Below are 6412 nucleotides of genomic sequence, written 5' to 3' on the forward strand. Positions count from 1 at the left end.
TCCTCCGACGAGTACCCGCCGATGAAGCGCTTCCGCGCCGGGTCGGATGATGATGACGATGATGATGACGAGGAGGAGTACGGGGCCCCGCCGAAGGCTACGGCAGCGAGCGATGAGGAGCCCGCCGGTAGCGGCGCCGACGAGCAGCCACGACAAGCACCAACGAGGGCAGCAACGGCCCTTAGACTAGGACTAGTAGTATAGGACTAGTGGTAGTAGTGCATTAGGCATCGGATGATCCTTTTGAGAACCATCGGCTCTTTCTTGTAAAGTCGTTCCTTTGAATCAATAAGAACTGTTCTTCCAATTTGACTCTCCATTTATCCAATTTCAAGTCTTTCATTTGCCGCACCAAGAACCGATAGCAACGTATCGGACTTTTCCCCTCAAACGCCCATGAGGCCAGACTCAAATACCAATTTAGACAGTCATCCAAGCACTCCTCAAATTCAGACTGTAATTTAATATCTGACAATAATACTTTGCAACTCTAAAGCCGATGGCTGTTCATCGGCTGTTTTGAAAATCCAGTCTCCTTCAGGTTAGATAGTTTTGCCGATGATGTCCCTTCATCTCCTTGCAGCAACAGGACGGTCCAGACCCTGTAGATGATGACGGCTCCCCTTTCAGATTCCTCCCAGCAGCTCCGGTGGTCCTCTTTTGCAAAAACTCACCACCTTTGAAGAGGGTTGTGATGCAGAGCCAGCCGATGACACCTAAATCGGCTTCAAAAAGCAGAGTGTCTACTAGGTCAGCCGCCCCCCGAGCCTCAGTCAAGGCGAGAACAGCGGTGAGGAAAGTAGCTGCCAGGAAGACTCTGAAGCGCCAAAGCCCTACTCCAGCTGAAGAAGGCTCGCACGTAAGTTTCGCCCATTTGGCTGATTTCATTCATCCTTCTAGGCTCCTGCAGCATACTTGCATTTCTTTTACAGACCTCTACTGAAGAAAACTCTAGTGAGGACACACAGTTCAGTCGAAGGGACTCGAGCTCGGGCAATTCTGAGAAAACCACCACACAGAGCCAGCCAGACTTGCCACCGTCGGCTTCCAAGAAAAGGTCAGCCCCTGAACCTGCCGTTTCCCAAACTCCCATCAAAGCGAGGCAGGGCAGCCTACAAACAAAGAACCGATGCATCAAGAGAGCTCGCAAGGAACCGCAAGCCTCTCCATCAAACCAGGAGATATCAAACGTAAATCCATCCTCTCCTCGGCTCATTTTGCATGCTGACCCCTTGTCGTTCTTATCGGCTAACCTCTTCCTTTGCAGACTGATGACACCTCCAGTGGGGAAGTCGAGGAGGTACCCATGCCATCCGCCACTCTGGCCCTAGCAACTTCTACGAGTGTAGTTGAGAAGGTGGCCAACTTGGCCAAACCGACAGCAGAAACACCAGAGCCGATCACCTCTTCTTCCGTTGAAAGCCGATATTGCAGACAAAATGCCAACGGCTTGATGTGCAAAAGGCTGTCTTGGACGCCAAAACTGACACATCTGACAGCACTGCTGAACTGGCGACCTTGCGCAAAGGGTTGGAGGTCCTCGAAGAGAAGGTTCGGGCAACAAAACAGCTCATTGAAGCTAAGAAAGCTCTCATCGTTCACTCCCTCGAGGAAGCAGAAGGCCTCAAAGCTGAGTTGAAGACCGACTTGGCCGAAATCCGCGCCTTGAACACGCAGCTGGTAGATCATGTGTAATTTGTACTAGAGTCGATGGCTGTGCATCGGCTTTTTACATCCTGAAGTCGATGTCTTTGCATCGGCTGTACTTGTATACTGTACATTTTTTTACTGGCCGATTTTTCTATCGGCCCCCAATATTTCTCAAGTCGATTTTTTTTACTGGCCGATTTTTCTATTGGCCCCCACTATTTCACTGCACATGTATCGCACATGTTCATCTGATTAGGTGCCCCCCGAGCCGAATCTGTCAGGTAACTGCAGATATCGGCTCTGTAGTTAGCCAAGGCACTGTACTTGAACGTCGGCTCCATCAGGACCAATGTTGACTTCTTCCAGCTCATCAGCCGACGTAAACCCGTTGCCCGTTAGATCGACGTTGAACACAGGCAGAACGTATGGTGAGGATAATTTTGGCCGATTGCTGGAATCGGCCTCCATGTTGATTGAATTGCTCAATGAAGGTTTACATCTTGGTCTTGCTGTACTATAACTACGTGACATGCTTGAGACAAGATTATCCCTTTTTATTTTTTTGGGGCCGATCACAAGGATCGGCCTTGCCACGTACGTCCATAGATTTTGCTCTTGTTACACGGTTAGGCCGGTGGATAAGACCAGCCTCACCCCGTCCTTTGTCACGTCGATGCGCTCGCAGTCGTCCAAAGTGATGCCTGAGAGTGGCTCTTGGCCTGTCGTCTCCCAAACGTTCATGCCAGCCGTTGAAATCTCGGCTGAGTCATCTGCGTGGACAACCTCTACTTCATCTCCATCCCACTGTATTAAACATTGGTGCATCGTGGATGGAATGCAACAGTTGGCGTGGATCCAATCTCTCCCTAGCAGGACAGCATATGTGCTCTTGCTATCAACAACAAAGAAAGTCGTAGGGATGGTTTTCCTTCCTACGGTCAGATCCACGTTCAGAACACCTTGTGCTTCAGATGCTTGGCCGTTGAAATCGCTCAGTGTAACGTTGGTCTTGATCAGATCCGAGCTAGAGCGTCCCAACCGACGTAGCATGGAGTATGGCATAATGTTGATCGCCGCTCCGGTGTCCACCAGCATCTTGTTGACAGGCTGCCCATTGATATAACCTCGTAAGTACAGGACCTTCAGGTGTCTGTAGCTCCTTTCTCGTGGCTTCTCAAAGATAACTGGCCGTGGGCTGCAGTCAAGTTGTGCCACAGGTGCTTCGTCTAATCCTGGAGCACAAAACTCCGCTGGAAGGACGAACACCATGTTTGTGCTAGCCGATGTCTCATCATCGGCTTTCCTTTGTTTGGGGCGCCACTCTTTCTTTTGTGGTCGACCTTCTTCGTCCAGAGTTCGCTGAATTTTCGCGGCCAGATCAGGCCGCGCCTTCTTTAACGTGTGTAGGTATAACCTTTCGGCTTCCTCCAAACCACGTAGTCGCTGAACCCTACGCTTTTGGGAACGGCTGAGTCCATCGGGGCACCACCTTGGCCGGTGGTACTTATCTTCTTCTTCTTCATCGTCGTCTTCTAACTCCTCGAGATCTTCCGCCCGAGAGGACTCAGCGTGCTTGTTCCGAGATGGGAGAGGCCCTAGACGTTTGAACACTGACACGTCTCCTGCACCCTTCTTCTTCGTCTACATTCGGGCGGTTGCCGATTGTAGGCAATCGGCTCATTCCCGAATCCCAGCTCGTGTCCGAAGAAGGGACAGGTCCCAGTGCCTATCCACGTCATCTTGCTCTCTTGACTTTTCCTTGGCATGGCGCTCATATCGCTCCTCGTCGCGATCATGCCGACGATGTCTCCTAGCGTCCCTGCTAGCCAGACGATCTCTTTCGTCATCGTCGTCGTATCGCCGGCGTTGGTCGTATTGACTCACGTATTTGTTGAGGAGGTGATCAGAGAGAGGTCGCTGATATCGTACATTCTTCACTTCTCCCTCTGTGATGTAGCGCTTGCCATCGTGCCGGAGCCGATCGCGTGGAACGGCTTCCTCTTTCTCCTTGTTATGAGAGCAGCTGCCCTCGTCTCTGTCCTTACCAGAGTGGTGCCCAGGTCCTACCATGTTGATGCTGAACGAGAAACCTGGCTGGCACCTCCCGGGGTAAGTGCACTCCACCATGTTAACGGCGGGGAAAGGGTGTGTGTCGACTTTCATGGCGTACTGGCTGAAAATTAGACGCCCTTGTTCTATCGCCATTTGGATCCGCCGACGCCACACCCTGCCGTCGTTGGTGGTATGGGTGAACGTGTTATGCCACTTGCAGTATGGCTTTCCGTTCAGCTCCTGTGCCGTGGGGATTTTGTGGCCTTCGGGTACCTTTAGCTGCTTCTCCTTAAGTAAGAGGTCGAAAATTTGCTCAGCTTTGGTCCCATCGAAGTCAAACCCTCTTGGAGGACCTTGTGGCTTAACCCATTTGCAGGACACGGGGCTTGCCCCCCGAGTCCTTTCAGCCACTGCTACCTCTTGATCTCCCGCAGAGCCTTCATCTTCATCTGCCTCAACCAGGACTACCGCACGCTTGAATTTATCCCGGTACAACTGCGGGTGGCACTTGTTCATATAACGACGGTTTCGAACCATATGTGCCGGTGAAGGGTAGTCCGCTTGGGAAGCCATATCCTTGATCGGTGATGCGAGACCCACCACCGCCAACTCGACTGCTTCTTTTTCAGACAAACGAGCCGAATAGCATCGGTTCCTAACGGTCCTGAAGCGCTGGATGTATTCTGACACTGTTTCTCCGCGCTTCTGTCGTACTTGTGCTAGATCGAAAATGCCAGCCTCGGAAGCCTCTAAGTGATACTGCATGTGGAACTGTTCTTCCAACTGCTTCCAAGTCCGGATGGAGTCTGGTGGCAGCGATGTGTACCATCCGAAAGCCGATCCTATGAGGGACTGAGCGAAGAACCTCACACGTAGTTCATCTGATGCTGAGATCGTGCCCAGCTGCGCCAAATATCGGCTCACATGCTCGATTGAACTGGAGCCCTCTGACCCACTAAACTTGGAGAATTCAGGGAGCCGATATTTGGGTGGTAGTGGGATCAAATCGTACTCGTTGGGGTACGGCTTGGAATAGCCGATTGCCCTCCTTTTCGGCACCATGCCGAACTGGTCTCTCAAGATTGTACTGATCTGATCCGCGGTGCTGGCTGCAGGAGTCGAGCTCTGAAGATTCGCCGGAGTGACGTACTTAGCCAGCCACGCTTGCTTCTCAAGCTCTGAACCCGCTGCAGGAGTTGAGCTTTGGAGGTTTGTTGGAGTGGCATACTTAGCTAGCCACGTCTGCTTCTCAAGATCTGATCTAGAAGCTCCTCCTGCTGTTCCAGAAGTCCCTGTTGTTGCAGTCTAGTTCGTGAGTGCCCAGTTATTGCAGTCTGGCACGTATGTGCACGTGTACCCGTGAGGGATCTCCTTAGGCGCCTCATGCAAGAACTGGTAATCACTAGGGTCACCACCGATCTTGTAGACGACGAATGCCGGTGAACTCGGCACTTCTGGTGCTGCCAACGCGAACGGCAGCGGTGGTCGGGACTGGAGTGGTATCTCTCCTTGGTGAGTCCCCAGAGCAGGTCCTGACGGAGAGTACTGATGCCTCATGATTTCCTGGATCACCCGAAGGGCGACACGCTCCAAAGTGTTCACCAGGTTCTCAGAATGGCGGTGCAGCGAATGAGCTACCATGAAATTAATCTCATGACGCAGAGACCTGGTGCGTTCTTCTGAAGGGACGGACAGGTCCACTCCATCGAGCGCGCCTTCAGGTGAGAACCCTTTCCACCTAATGCCGTGTGAGCGGGTTCTCTGGAAAGAGCCGATGAGGTCGGCTTCGAGGATAGCTTTGACCTCGTCATACTTCTTCTTGATCTCCTCAGTCAGATCTTCGTACGTGACTGGAGTACCTTCCGCCATCTCAGATGTAGATGGCGATGCAGTTGATGTCGAAGACTGTCCCACCGGGCGTGCCAGAATGTGTTGCGATCAGAAACCCACCGGCGACGGGCAACACAGTAGAGCCGGGAGGCTCCCAGGACTGCGGCTGGCCCTGGTCCCTCGAGCAACGGCCCGCAAAGCCTCGGCACGCACGTCCGATGCTGGTGCAAGGGCGTGCCACCTGACCTATACCTGGTCAGGAAGGTGATGGATTTGCTTCGCTTAGTTTCCTGCATGGCATACACATAAACATTAAATACGAGCCTCGATCGGCTCTCAGGTAGTCATGTGAATCGGCTCAAGGAGCCGATCCACCCATGGTTCGTATGAGGTCTACGATCACATGGTGGTCCTGCTTGATCAATATAAAGCTAAAACGACCTACGACGATTTAGGGTTTTCACCACATAATCGGAACATCCTACGCGTGATTGAGCCTGGCAGCCACGCACGGTGATAATAAACCAACCCTAGATAAGGCCTAAAAACCAACATGAAGTCGATTCCCGGAACATCTTATCTAGGGCTAGCAAACTACACCCTACGTGCTACTGGATCCTTCAACCCATTTGCAAGGCCTAACTATGCAGATATTAAACTAATCCTTGAGGAACAAGGAGCAATCATAACAGATCGGATCTACTAAACAATGATCAAGCGAGGTGCCGCCCTTACACCTAAGATAGGTGTAAGGGCGGCTAGACGTCTAAGGGTTGCATGGACAAAAGCATGTGACACGATGAAACAATGCTAACCCTAACACATCTATGATAACTACGTTGCTCGCCATCAACAAGGCTTCGAGCACGAGCAACGCATG

The sequence above is a fragment of the Lolium rigidum genome, chromosome 1 (assembly GCF_022539505.1).
Source record: "Lolium rigidum isolate FL_2022 chromosome 1, APGP_CSIRO_Lrig_0.1, whole genome shotgun sequence".
Taxonomy (NCBI): Eukaryota; Viridiplantae; Streptophyta; class Magnoliopsida; order Poales; family Poaceae; genus Lolium; species Lolium rigidum.